Here is a 14,492-nt window from a genome sequence, read left to right as displayed (position 1 = left end):
TGAGAAAGAAGCTACAATTCTACAACCATGTGAAAATGACAAGGACCCTGTGACATTGTATCACAGGACAGAGAACAGCAGTTGAGGACAACAGGCAACGATCAGCATGGGGTGAAGTTTGAAAGGAAAGCATGCAGCAGTGGGTAGCAGTCTCAGAAGAATTTAGGATCTTTAAGCAGATCCTTTGTAGATAACACTAAATGAATTAATGCTTAATGTCCTGTATAGTTTATTTGTTATGATTTCCTTTATAGCTTAGCAATTATAAAGCATTTAATTAGTTATTTGCTACATCATTAGACCTCATGTCAAATGACCAAGTACAGAAATAAAACATTAGCTTCATTTTACACTTCTGATGCATTAAGTAGAAATGGTGTCACTACAAAGCATAATTTCTGTGCAATGATTATATCCCCTTCAAAAAATAGTTTGAAGTCTCAAAACCTTTGCGAGATACCTTCAGGAAAGTAAAGATAAGTTTTAAAAATAGGTGCAAAGCTAATTAAGAGTTAAATGCTGTGGGAGTAAAAGGTCAGTTCTGTCTTCAAAAGTTCAATAGCAGGACACCATATGGCTCTGTACTTAGGCTATTTATTGTGTCTCTAGACATATTAGTAACCTCAGTCAGTCTGAAGATTAAAACAGGGGTCTAGTATGACCAAGTGGCACATTTTGAGGAATTATCCCTGTCTCTGTGCAGAAGCCAGCCAGCACCTGGTATGAGTGAGTAATGAGCAGAAGTGTCCCTCAGGTCTGGGCGAGTGCCATCACAGCGGCACATGAGAGCTTTGCAGTTGCTTGGGTGGGACACGAGAAGGCCAAAACTGGGTCACTGGTGAGAACCAGCCACATTTTTTGAAACCAGTACTAAAATAAGTGGAAGTATTTACTGTGGGCATAAAACAGCACGTAAAAAGTGCAAAGATAAAATGCAATAGAAGGTGCAAAACAGCACATATAGTTGGTAAGCCTTGGTACTTTTAAAGATGACTGTGAATTCAGTTTTGAAGACAAGGCAGCTTTTTGCAGCTCTGTTTTCCACATGGATTTTACATAAGAAATGTCTAAGCTTTATGTTAGTAATATTTAGCAAAGAGACTATTCAATGCTTACCTGTATTTTGTCTTTTTAAATGAGCAAATTATATTTTCAAAAAACAATCTTTTATACAAGGTTGTGTAATACAAGATACAAGATAAACATTGACCACATTTTAAGGTAAAATTTCTGAAGTCCTCATATTTTTATTTACTTCTTATTCAGGTTGCCTCCTGAATTACAGAAAGTATAGAAAATAGAAGATACCAGGAAAATACTCCTCTTCAAAGCTTTATTTCTCTTTTTTTGCAAAGGTATTGAATGAATTCTGCAAAGACCTTGTCAAGTTCCCAGTATATTACATGTTAGTCAATCTATAGTTCTTCCTTCCCCCCCATGTAACTTCTTCATGAAATCTCTGGTGCTCCTCAGGCAGTGAGAAAGGTGACAGTAAGTTCAGCTCAATAAAATCCGCAGCTCTTCTTATTGCCGCACACTAAGGAAATTGAAAAATATCTGTCTTTCAGATGTGTCCTGGTTCCATTTCCTGTTCATTGTCCTGGGGTCTGCAGTGAGCATTTTTGCATGTGAGTAATTCTCTCTTTTTTGTATACTTTTATTGTTAATATTGTTGCTGGTACTATTCATTGTCTTATCTCATTGCTGTTTCCAGTAAATTGTTCTTCTCATCTCAACACATGATATTCACCTTTTTTGCCACCAATTCTCCTCTCTGGCCACCTGTGTCTAGGTGGGAATTGAAGAGGGAGAAGGGGGAGTGAGAAAGTAGCAGTGTGGTTTGGAGATTCTCAGTGGGAGAACTAAATTGGGGAGTACCATTCCTAAATGATGACACTGCAAAGAAAAATATTATTTTAAAGTTATTTAAACTGTGTTTAAAAATTCCAAGGAAAGTCGCATTTATTAGAAAGTCAACTGAATAGTTACTGTTTAGGATTAACAACACACCAGTCAGACACGAACTGTTAAACTGAGTTTTGTATTTCCTCTTAAACTTGACTGGTGTCCTTTGTAATTCCTTCGTGATTAAATTAATTTCACATTTGCATAAAATTAGTAGAAGATCCAAAGCTGTTTCTACTTTCTCTTTCTTTGCAATTTTTGAAATACAAAATATTTTTAATCTTGGTTATTTGTAAATGATTTTTAAAAAAATTTAGTGTCAGCTGGCAAGCTGACTGTGAAAAGTCAAGTGTTCAATAAAGTGTTTAACTAATGCAAGAGGAACTAGTCAGGCTGCAATAACTTTTCAAATGCCTGCTTCCACAGAAAAAGGGAGAAAACCCAAGATATTTACTGTCAAAACAATTGAGGTTTTTTTGAAAGATCACTGAAAATTAAATGTTCCTAGGTGTATCATATATACTGATGCCTTTCTTCTCTTGCCCTTATATATGTGAATGCCTCAGCTATCCCCATGAAATCCATGCGCTGTGATACCTGTCCTTGGATAACTAATCATGTCATCAGTAACACTGGGAGAATAGTCAGCAATTTCCCACAAAGTCTAGATGGTCACATTGAGTTGATGGAGGTGAGCTTTTGGGCAACTCGGACATTTCCTCTCTCTCTCAAATGCATTTCAACAGCCTAAACAGCAAGTGTAGCATTGGCTGTGAATAAGCACTTCAGGGATGTCAGGCAGTAATTATAGGCATCATAGGTGGTAAACTTTATAATTTGCCTCTGCATAATTTAATTTGCCCAACAATATCCTTTGCCATATCCTTTGTCTTTCCATCTTTCCATCTTTTGCGAATGTTACAGTTTGCACATTGCAGGGCTCTTACCTAGTGGCAAGTAAAACCCAGCATGTTTACATAGTGTATTTGCTGCTCCTTCAGTGGTTAGCCCTGTTAAAACCAGTTGTTCACTCATCGAATCACACATGTGTCTGCAGCCCCTGCTTCTTCTTTGGGGAATCGCTAAATGCCTTGGTGATGGTAACTTTTGAGGGCTGGGCATACCCAAGCATTAAGGAGCTCTTCTCTGATGCCAGCTGAATGGCCTGTGCAGCTTAATGTGTTCTTAAACTCATCAAAGCACCTGAAAATGGCCTGCTGTTTTAAAACAGGAATCTGTTGCTTGACACTGGCCTTTCAGTAGTAGGGATGTTAGTACAGTGTTTGGAAACAGAAATGTACATTAAATGTGTAACTGTGGACCATATACATTTGTACCAAATATAAATAGTAGCAAGGACTTGAATTCTGAACTGAAACTCATCTTAATTACATCTTAATATGCATCAAAGACATGTCAACATAGACTGTCATTTCTCTTTCAGCATATGTTCCAATGCTTGTGTGGAGCACCCTGCCTTGCTGTCATATGCCCATCTCAGTATCTCTGGGTATGTGTTGGTGCTCACATGTGTTACTGCATTCCCAAATCCTTTGTCCTTTTTCCATCTCCAGCTATTCTTTCCCTGTTGTCCTTGTAAACCCTCTGTGGATATCTTACCCACAGCAGCTCCCAGGCAGGTGCTTGGTGGTACAAAGGTGAGCTTGGCAGTTTCAGCGTGGCTGGATCATCTGACCTCACCTCCAAGCAGAATTACCACTACTGTCAAATCATAGTCCATGCTGTTCAGTAAGGGTCTCTCTTGCATGCATTATGTAAGAATATTTCCCAGCTGAGCACTTTCCAGTGAATTAAGATGTATTGTATAATCATAGCTAAATAATTCTAAATGTGTACTTTTGGGGGGTTATTTCATAATAGGTTAAAAACATACTAGATGAAGCATGAGGAACACGTACAATGGTAATTTTAAACAAAACAGAGACCTTCTTTTGCATGATTTATCATCCATTACTTTTGTCTAGACTTTTTTACAGTGGAAACTTAAAACACTTTTTACTTTAACCAGTAAAAATTCTTGGGTTAGTACATTAATGATTTCCGGGCAAATTAAATATTAAAAGCAAAGTCTGTGAAGTGTAGCTTAAAATATCTGAAGCTAAGATTCAAAAAGAGAGATCTTATCTGTGAGGTGTCTGTGTGGGGGTATGTGTGTGTGTTTGTGCAAGCCTGCCAGCACAAATGATTCAGGCTCGTTCAAGAATGTGCAAAATATTAAGAACAAAGAAAGGGCTGAGGAAAGATTTGTCAGTGGTGATAAATCAGAAGGACATGTATTCCTTTATTGAAAGGAAATAATTCAAAATGGCAAGAACTGACCTCCAGCTTTCAGTCCAAACCTAAAGAATTAGTCCTAAAATACCAGCACAAGGAAATGTAATTATAAAGAACCACCGCAGATGCTACAGAGACTTTTGCAGAGTGCTGAACACTCTCCAGGCAGAAAAAAAATTTACATCAGAAGAAAATGAGACGAGAGATGGAGAGAAAGTTGTGTCTTGCAGAGAGGGTCCCTGTAGGCTGCTGTGCAAATGTAAGGCAACAGATAAAAAATTCTCTCTTTCTTGGAATCATTAATTTGTTTACTGAAATGAACTTTTGGCTCTTAGTTCTTGTGAAATTTTGGTAGCAGAACTGCCTTTTAATTCTTTTTAGACAGAGCCTTGAAAGGCCTTCAAGAAGTTCAAGAACTTCTTGCCTCAAAGCAATGTACAGCAGTTCTCAAAAGAGGTGTGTTGCCAGCTGTCTTCATACAGCAGAATGGTAGCATAATAAACATTCACTGATTGACGGTTGCAGATCTGAGAATAAAGTGAGAATAAGTTTTATTCATGTTTAAAATGCCAAATTCTTTGTGTTAGTAAAAAATTGTTTTCCTCAGGTGTCTATTTTTGTACATCCTTTTGTTCTGAGGACAATGATGTTGAAATAGAAGAGGTCTAACCTAGGGGTTAAAAGACTGGCAGTGCTCTGTGTTAACTTTACTGTGTATCCCTGAGTAAGTCACCTAGGCCTCTAGTCTAGAAAATGCTTGCCAATGGTCTGGGGCAGAACTCAGTTTTTGGAAAAGGAATAATGCAGAGAGAGGAAATCTTCTCTTAGGCAGGCAAACCTCAGATTATCCTCCTCAAATGATGCCTAGATTTAGGAAGCCTTTTTAAAAGGAGGAAACCCCAGTTGTTCTAGCATTCTTCCAAGTACTTTCTTGTTGAGAGGGGTTAAGTGCACTTTGGCAGCACACTGTTAGCAAGGGAGATTTCTTCCTGTTTGCAGTAAAGTTACATGTCCATTTCTTGGCCTTTGCAGGAGCTTGCACAGCAGGAAGCAGCTGAGAATTGGCAGGAAGCACTCCTTTGGACAATTCACTGAGGTCAGGAAATCCATTACAGTGTTTTGAGGAGCAGTATGAAATGGTATGCATAGTAAGCTGTGGAACAAGAATGTTAACTCCAGCAGGATTAAAATAAACTGAGTTTGAGAAGATGGGTGTTCTTAACCTCAGTATTTATTTCAAGAGCAGGAGCCTTGTAAGAACTATATGATTTGGATTACATGCGTCATTCCTTCTCTTTAGCATTGTGCATGTTCTTCCATGCTATTCCTGATCTTCAGCACCATGCTCTGCAGCAGTAGGAGTGCAGGACATGCTGCAGAGTCCACTGGTATTTATCCTGAAAATCAGTCAGGGATCTCATGAGTCAAAGTATCAGTTAATTTCTTCCTAAAATGGATGTACTCCCTCAAGCCTAGGAAAACACAGCCTTTCTACAAGCTACCTTCAAACTGAAATGAAACGTCTTTCAGATGTGATGGTGCCTGTTTTTATATCTGGACCCATGTGGCAGGCAGATACAAGGGGAACAGAGGAAGACCATGAGGTGTGGCACCACAAGAAATCTACCATGTGCTGTGGGATCTCCTGTTTTTTCTCTAATATACACATATGGAACAGTTTCTCACTCTCCACTGTAAACCTCTCAGAACGGCTGCCAGCAGGGAAAAGCAAATGTAATCTGGTTCTGGTTTTGTACTCCCCTGCACTGCCCCTGTTCCTTTGTCAGAGACTGCACCTGAGTAGTCAAGGAAGAAATGTTCAGAGTCCTGGGGCTGTCTCTGTTCTTTTCCACACTCAGTTTGCTAACTCAGCAGCAAGTCTATTTTAACAGAATCACAGAGACCCACAACAATCATCAAGTCCAAGTTCTGGTGAGTTTTGGGCTTCTTTATGCTAGGAATCTCCGAATGTTTAGTGTACTTTTCTATTTACTGATGGATTTAAAGGAAGATGGGGAGAGAGGGTTCAGTTGGGATTCCCAGGGTGTTTGAAGTCTGTGCTATGGATCTTGTGCAGTAGCCCTGGGAAAATGTTGACAAGGCAGGGGAAAGCAAGCTCTTATTCTCTGCTTTATCTCAATGCCCATTGCTGCTGCTCTTATTCTTTTAAAAAAGAAAGGTATTTTACCCACACCGAAATGACCTTTCTGCCTGACCCTTGTTATAATCTGTGTCATATGAGGCTTCCTAATGCTAGGAAGGCCTGGAAATGAAAAGTCTCATAATTCCTTTGCCTCTGTCCACAGCTCTGCTTCATGGTCTTCCTTTAGACTTTCTTCATCACCTGTAGTCTCAATATTTCAAGGAAAATAATTAATGCTACTGGTAAAAAATGTAAAGTTCCTCTTCTTACTCTTTTCTGACTTCATATTTTATACATGTCTCCTGTATTGTTCAAAGAGCGATGTCAGAAAGAGGTTCAGGGTGGATTGTGTTGTTTCCTAGCTGTCTGAGCCAACACAATAAAGCTAAATCCTCTGAAGCATTCAGCATCATCAGTGTTTGGGTATGTGTGTAGGAATTCCATATGAGTGGTTAGCTTTATAAATATATGGCAAAACCCTGTCATTCAAGAAAGACCTCTGCCACCCAGCATCTCATTTGGTTTCAGAAAGAAAATATAGAGTGAAAACCAAATTTCAAGCTGACCGTTTCCCGTCCTTTTGGGAAAAGTCAAATGTTTAATTGTATGAAACATATTTGATGTACACTGGAGTTTTCCAGATTGCTTTGGGTTTTGTGAGACAGAGCTTGTGCTTCAGACTTCTCATTTCTTTCATGCTCTTCTGAAACATTAGAATATAGGATTAAAAAAATTTATATTACTTTTTTTTTAAATGTTCCTGTAAATGAAGTTATAAACTCTAGCAAGTGGAAGAGCAAATTGTGAAAAGAAATATAAAGCACAATATAAACATATTGTGTATAATGGAATAATAAACATAACCCTAAGCCTTACATTAAAAACCAAAATGAAGTAAGAAGTGATTTGTTGTCTGGTGATTTTGTGGACCTGTTCGGCATTTGTGTCAGAAGAGAATTCAGCTGATGAAGTGCAGCATAAGCATTAGGCATTACTTATTAGGTGGAATTTTCCAAAACCTAGTGAAACATAATCTGCATTTTAAGGAGATTAGTCTAGAGCTAGAAATATTCAAGTATAGCTGCAGAGGAAAAACTACCACTTCACCTATTTTTACTTACAATCATTTTTTTTCCTCAGAATTGTTATTTAAACACTGCTTAGACATCTGTAATGCTAAACTAAAAGTCCAAATGTTTAACCAGTGATGTCATAATGAGTTTTCAGTGAAAAGTTGAGTACATCAGTATATAAGTAGGTTTTCAAACCACTGAGTTAATATAGTCAGATCTTTTTAAAGAAGAGCCATGTCATCCATTTTCTTTACAGAAAATACCTATGCTTATTATAGGCAATATTACTATATCATTGAGATAAGGGACAAAAAATAATGTTGTAGTGAGAATACACAGGGAAAAGATGTCAGAAGCAAAGAAGGATGGTGGAATTATTGCCTGTAGTTCTCTATTTATTCTTTTGCATACCATCCTGCTCAGATAATCCTAACTCCATTGTTTACAGTGCTAGTAGTTGTAATATCTGTGCTGTGTCACAGCTTCTGCATATTCATAGGCCTGGAAATCCTTTCCAATCAGTTGAGGGACTTCGGTGACATGGGAGGTGTTTTCATACTGCTTATGGGTGCGTAGCCATTATTTACAGTTCCTTTGGTGTGATATGGCTGCTTTTTAGAAACCAGGAAGAATTTGCTCAAAGGAGCTGTAGAAATAAAGAGTACACATAAATCTCAGCCTGAGATGTGTTAGTTGCTATTGAGGGACTCAAAGCAAAGTGGATTAGCAAGCACTTAGTAGTAAACATGTGCCCATGGCCTGACAACCTTCACATTTAAGATTGTATTTAGGGATTATTGCCTGTATTAACAACAGAAGAAGAAGACAGTTTTAAACAATGTCCAGAATGTGTTAGATGTGATTGTTCCCAGGTCTACTTTATCCTTGATGAAAATGACTCTTTTGACTGCCTTGCCATTTTATCAGGGCAGATTTTGTACCTGTCAGAAGGCAACCTGAATGTCTGGGATTAGCAGCAGACAGGATCTGGGTGAAGTGCTTCCTTTGCTCCTATGGGAAATATGGTGGCTCGTGGCATGTCTTACCATCACAGGGAGAAAACATGATGTTTTTAATGTTTTAAATCCTCTGATGTGGTGAATTACTTCAGTGACTGGAATTCAGAGGTCCTAGCCATGGCTGAGAGGTGGTTTGGATGATAAAGCTGGTGCTGTCTACTGTGAAAGTACTTCAAATAGGAACATTCTTTTAAGCTCAGTCATTCCTTGGGCTTGAACCAATTTTAAAGAGGGAAAAGGAGAAGTTTTTCCATGGCTGCACTGGGAGCAAGATCAATACTCTGAACTCTGCAGACCTTTCAATTCTTTCTGTTTCCTTCAAGCTTTTTTCCCCACCCCACTTTTCCTTTTTTCTAAGTTGCATATAAAAACAAATTTTGGGACACTTCAGTGAAAAAATCTTAGAACCACACAAAGCAAATTTGGCTCTAACGTTCATTTATCCCAATAGATGAAAACCTTCATTTATAATCAGGAAGCAATTTGCATGCATGAGGAAATTCAGGATTATGCTGGTAGAGGGGGTACTTTTCTTTCAAGTCTGCTACACTGTTTTTCTAATCAATTGTTTTAGCCTTTAATCAATCACTTTTGATTTAATTGACACTGACTGCAATCCTTTTGCTCTTTGCTCTGATGCAGTTGTAGCTAGCACAAGTCTGACTGTATTTAGAGTGGGCCCATTCATTTGTTTTCCAGGAATGCAAAGCCTTATCCAAAGCCCTCAACTTTTCTTTAAATTGTCTCACTGAATATTATGCAGGAGTTAGAAACACCGGGACATTAATTTCATGGCCAGCAGGTCATTTGTTTAATTAAAAAAAGTAAATATCTACCATTTGTGCTGCTGCATCTGCTGGCTGTGGATATGAGTATATCTAATATTTATTTTAGTTGTGAAAATGAGACTAGTTAATTTTAAGTATTAATCTCTGACTAATACCTCGCAAGTCTCAAGAGAAAAGGTACCATTCTGCCTTACATTGCTTAAGAAAGTAAGGTAAAGTGCAGCAAGGCAAGTTGTTTTGATTTAAAAATACTGTAATTTATTTTATCCTGACTTTGAAAATGACCGAAGCAGCATTTGGCTGTACCATGGGAGTGTGGTGTGCATCTTTAGCAGTTGTTTAACATTAAAGCCCTTCTGACAAATATCTAAGTCTCCTGCATAGCATATTGAAATTCTGATCTTCTGAGTTATATTTGAGCTTATTGTCCAGCATCTATGGCTTTCAAAGCTGTTAAGGCTGAAAATTGATGATAGTAATGCTGAGCTCTTGTACTTTTCATAAAAAGTGTCTCTTCAGTTCATTGATAAAGAACATGAAACACTGAGATGCTAAACGATTTATCCACCCAGTATCACCTGAGAAGTCACGAGCAGAACCTAAGAGAGAAGAGGCTCAATTCACTTTTTCTAACCACCATACTTCACTTGACTTCTTGCATCTGTAGCCATCCATCACTGTGTCAAATTTGTATCAGTATGGTAAGGAGTCTGAAAACACAAAAAAGCATTCAAAACCAATGTCGGAAATCAGTTTTGTGGCTTTGCCACACTTTTTTTCCTACACTTCATTTTTGTTAGTGAAGTCAAAGGTTATTTACTTGAAGCAAATATTGTTCCTCTGGATTTTTTTCCCAGCTGTCTTCCTCCTCTTTTGCATGATACTTTCTCTGCTTTTGACATCAAACTTTTTCGTTGGAGCCAATTAAGAAGTTCTCACCTTTGTTGCCTGAGAGGTTAAAATCGCAGTTGATGTCCTCCAGTATGGTACCTCACCCAGAATTGTATCTTGAGGGTGTTTACTTTCTATCAAGTTTAGATGAGAGTAAAAATCATCATGATTTTTGAGTTTTACAGCAGACAGTATCAGCGGTGATGCCTCCTTTCCAGCTTTTCTTTCCTGTTACTTTCCTTTAATCTCCTAACTTGGCATTCTTCTCTCTGAGAGGCTTGATCTCATTATTTATCTCTGTGTGGGCTGGCTTTCCACAATGACATTTTAGTAAAGCTCTTATATTTGTCCAGCTGGTGTTATTGCTCCAGGTGCTTCTGAGCAAAGGAGCAAACATTAACATTCTGGGTTACTTGCTCTCAGTTCTGCTACCTGTGTTCCAGAGTCTTCAAGGAAGCCAGCAATGTGCATCTTCTCTGGAGAGGGCAACAGTGACCAGGTTTAAAAACAGAGACAGGAATTTTGTGGGACTTTCAAGGACCTGGTATGAGTTAAAGAACTGCACTGACTCTGAAGCTTCCATAAAACCCAATGCCAGCATTTTGTACAAGGTCTTTTTTAATGCAGAGGAGGCTTAAGTGTGGTGTTACATGATGGGTGTACCGAGGCATTTCATGCATGTGATACATGTATGAAGGTAATTTGAGTCACGCAGTGAAGAGATACCCTAGTGCTTCCCTAGTGCCAGGTAGACTGTGTAATGTAGCAGAGCATGCTGCAAGGGAGCACATCTTGACTTTGCCAGAACCTTTGTGGTCCCTGCTGGAACAGATGTCACAGAGGGCTACGCCAGCTATATACATGATGGGGGATTCAGGTTCCACATAGAAACAGTGAAAAAAAGGAGGAACTTTTAGGTGGGAATGAAGAGGACTCATTATTTTGTTTTGTAATGTATCAGCTGAACTCAAACAAAGGGTTAATTTTCTTGTAGTCTATAAAAATAGCAAAATGTGGTTTAATTTCTAAATGACATCATTTTGATAATGGAATTTTACGCTGTCAAGTACTTGAAGGGTTAAAGATCCTTTTTCTTTCCACATTGAAGGATTTTGCTGTTTGAAACCAAATCAAAGACTGCTCTAGTAGTTCCATTTTTTATTTATGTATTTGTATTTGTTGTTATATTTACTGTTCACTGTACTCCTGAAGTGGAGAATGCTCTGAGTATTGATGAGGAAACCAGGACACGAGAGGAATCTAACTTCATGGTATTCCTTTTCCCTTTCTTAAAGACTTCTTTCCCAAAATATACTGCCTTGTGTTCAGCAGAGTTTTCATTGTGTTTTGGCAAAACCTCACTTTTTCAATTATTCTGCAGTCTGTGGCAAAGCCCTATTTTAAAAACATTTCTATGTGTCAGTAAATAGCACAAAAAAGATAGTTAATACTGACCTTTTTGTGCCTCCTTACCCCTTCAGTCTGGAGCAGACTCTGTGATTGTGAAGTTTTTACCACTGAAACTCTTAAGTAAGTTGCAGCCAGCATACTACCCTCAATTTTCTGGGAAATATCTTCAGCTGGATGTGTGTGCTTCTGTTTCTTTCTCAAATCCTTCCTTTTACTGTGTTTAAATGAAGGAAGAAATTGAGACCCAAAGAAAAAAAAGAAAAAAGGAGGACTTTGCTAGGTAGAGAGTAATCATCTGCGTAAGAATCACTGCTGTACAAAATGTAAGTGGAGCTATGGACAAAGCAGATGTTGTGAAGATAGAGAAATAATAATTTGGAAAAATTTTCTTTTCCTGACCCTTATGCCTCCTCTTCTTGTCATTTTTCTCTCCCACAGGTTGTTGACATAAGTCCTGAGGATCTGATGAACTGTTAATAGTGCTTGCTTTAAAGTCATGAAAATGTATCACAGTAAAGATGGGGTGAACAGTAATATTAAAAGTACATAAGATAAGCAAAATTCTGAACAGAATGAACTTTAAAAACTTTCTCCAAACTACTGATGAGTTCCTTAAAATGCTGTAATTGTGAGAGATAGGATAGTATATCCTTCAGTTTATAGCACATCTGACATCAAGCAAGGTTGGCTTCATGTGCTATTTTTCACAAAGAGTCACTGAATTTTGCATGCAATCTTTCATTGCAAAATATTCAGACAATTTTTTCCTGCCAGCAGTATCAGAAACTGAATGAAGTGTTTCTTCCACTGATCTTTGTTTATTCCTGGCTTAAGAGGTCCGCCATTATGGAAATTGCACTTAATTTTCATGGTTTTGGCTCTTGGAGCTTGTTTTGGACAAAGCCTTCTAGGCTCTGCTTAGGTAATATATTACCACAAATGTCATATCCCAAAGCATGTCAGTATGTCAAAACAGAGGTACCCACAGGAGTGAGGTTAGGCGTGTGCCTCAGTAGTTTACCAAGTGGGAATCATGACATCAGTGAAGGTAAATGAGGCTGCAGGGAAGATCAGGTCTCTACTGGCAGCATTTTGTGCTGATTGTATGTTCTGTTGTTTGAGGACAAAGCTAAGTTCTACAAAAATGAAGAGACTAATTTAAAGGGAAGACAAATCCCAAGAACAGATTGAAAACTAGGTTTTTCTATTCCTATTTTATTTTCCCCAGACCTTTACTAGTTTATTGGAGAAGAATAAAAAGAGGGGAACATTCAAATGTTTGAACTCTCTCTGGTAATAAAAATTTTAAACATCACAAGCACATTTTATGTCTGTCCACTCAGAGGGCAGGTAAATATGTTTTAGAATTTCATACCCTACTTTGCTGCTCCAGTTTATGTTCTAGTTCCTGTGCTACCTAACAGTCTATTATAACTTGTTTTATTACTTGGTGACTTTTGTTGTATAGCTTGAAATGATATATAGCACTTGAAAAAGAAATGCATTAACCATGCAGTGTAAGTCCTTGTTTCTTTTACTTCTTTTGCTTTTTACAGTATATGGCAGACTTTTGCTTCTGCTATTCAAAATCATACAGAACTGAAATACTGATGAAGAGGAGATTATCCAGTTCCAACAGTAGATAGCGAGGGTTTAAATTCTTATACCCAATCCTAGTCCTAACGTGACTTTTGCATTCCAGAATGAAATGTTAAAGTTTTTGGGAGCTATGGCACTCAACACCTCCCTGCCATTGGTCTTTTGGCAAGCACGATGGTGTTTTAAAGAACTTCCTCTTGTCCTACTCAGATTTTCACAGTTTTCTCACCATTATTATGATTATTTCCCAACGTCTTTGAATTAAACAAGTATTTCACAGGAAAATAGCTACTGTAAATTTTATTTGAAACTGTTTTTTTTAAATACTTGCTCCTAATAACTGGGTCTGCTGCTGCACTATCATAGTGGACCCACTTGTTGCCCTCTTGTGTCCTGGAAGTGGTCCTGGGGCAGGTCAGTGCCATGCAGGAGCCACAGGGATCCTTGAAGGCAGGAACCAGGGTGAAGTGTTTTCTGGGTGAAGTGTTTTCTTAATTCACTGGACACAGCCCAAAGGAGTATATTGGGGTGACATTACTCTGGCCTCATGTGGTTGTTGTCTATAGTTTTCCTGAGTAAGCATCAGCCCTGGAAAATGTCAGCCAGCTCCCCATAGCTTCCCCAAAATGCTGATCTTTGCTGCCTGGAGTTGCTGTGATGAAGGAAAGAGAAGCAGTGCGTGAGTCTTCTGTGTATTTCCTTCTTCACCATCAAATACCACAGCTGAGTGTCTCTATACTTACAGTTTCAACCCAGTAGACTTAAACACATAAAGGACAACAGCTTCTTTGTCAAGTTAAAAGTCCAGCAACTGGAAGGGCTCACTTGAAGGTGCTGCTACTGCTTTTTGGGTCTGCGTGGTCTACCTGCAATCCTCCAGAATGAAAAAAAGTTGGACTTCTTCTTATGAATTTAGTTCTTAGAAAAATCTACTTTGTCTCCAGGCCAACAGAATTACATAAAATTACACTTTAAATGTAATTTTTTTTCTCATAACAATAAGTTTTGATAATTTTAGACAAATACCCAAACCAAGCTGGTATGCTCCATCACTAAAAAAAGCAAAAGAGCGAGGGAGACATCGATGTAGGGATATATGTTGCAGTGGGGATCCTGCAACACGCATATATCAAACCAGGAGTCCTGTGGAAAGGAAATATATATGGACAGACAGATTCTTGCTAGTTGTTTCAGAGATGTTTATTTCCCCAGCCGCGTGGCCGGAGCTCTGCCGAGGAACTGTCGCAGTCACGGGCCCAAGGGTCCTTCTGCCCGCGCAGGGAACACAAACCAACCAATGGGAACGAGGCTGAGCAGGGGCAGGGAAGCCCCGTGTCTGTGCCCTCAGGGCCCCTCTCCCAGGGCTACA

The 14,492-nt window shown here is 38.6% G+C and overlaps 1 long non-coding RNA gene across 1 annotated transcript in view; it reads left to right on the top strand.

Moving 5' to 3' along the window:
* The first annotated feature begins 193 nt into the window (after positions 1 to 193).
* The window catches only part of LOC108448755, a 65,391-nt gene continuing 51,092 nt past the window's right edge, over positions 194 to 14,492 (top strand). The window contains exon 1 of the long non-coding RNA XR_001864770.1: positions 194 to 1,628. This is a non-coding gene — a long non-coding RNA (uncharacterized LOC108448755). The remainder of the gene's footprint in view (positions 1,629 to 14,492) is intronic.

Source organism: Corvus brachyrhynchos, unplaced genomic scaffold (genome assembly GCF_000691975.1).
Source record: "Corvus brachyrhynchos isolate BGI_N302 unplaced genomic scaffold, ASM69197v1 scaffold408, whole genome shotgun sequence".
Lineage (NCBI taxonomy): Eukaryota > Metazoa > Chordata > Aves > Passeriformes > Corvidae > Corvus > Corvus brachyrhynchos.
This window is presented reverse-complemented; position numbering and strand designations above follow the sequence as displayed.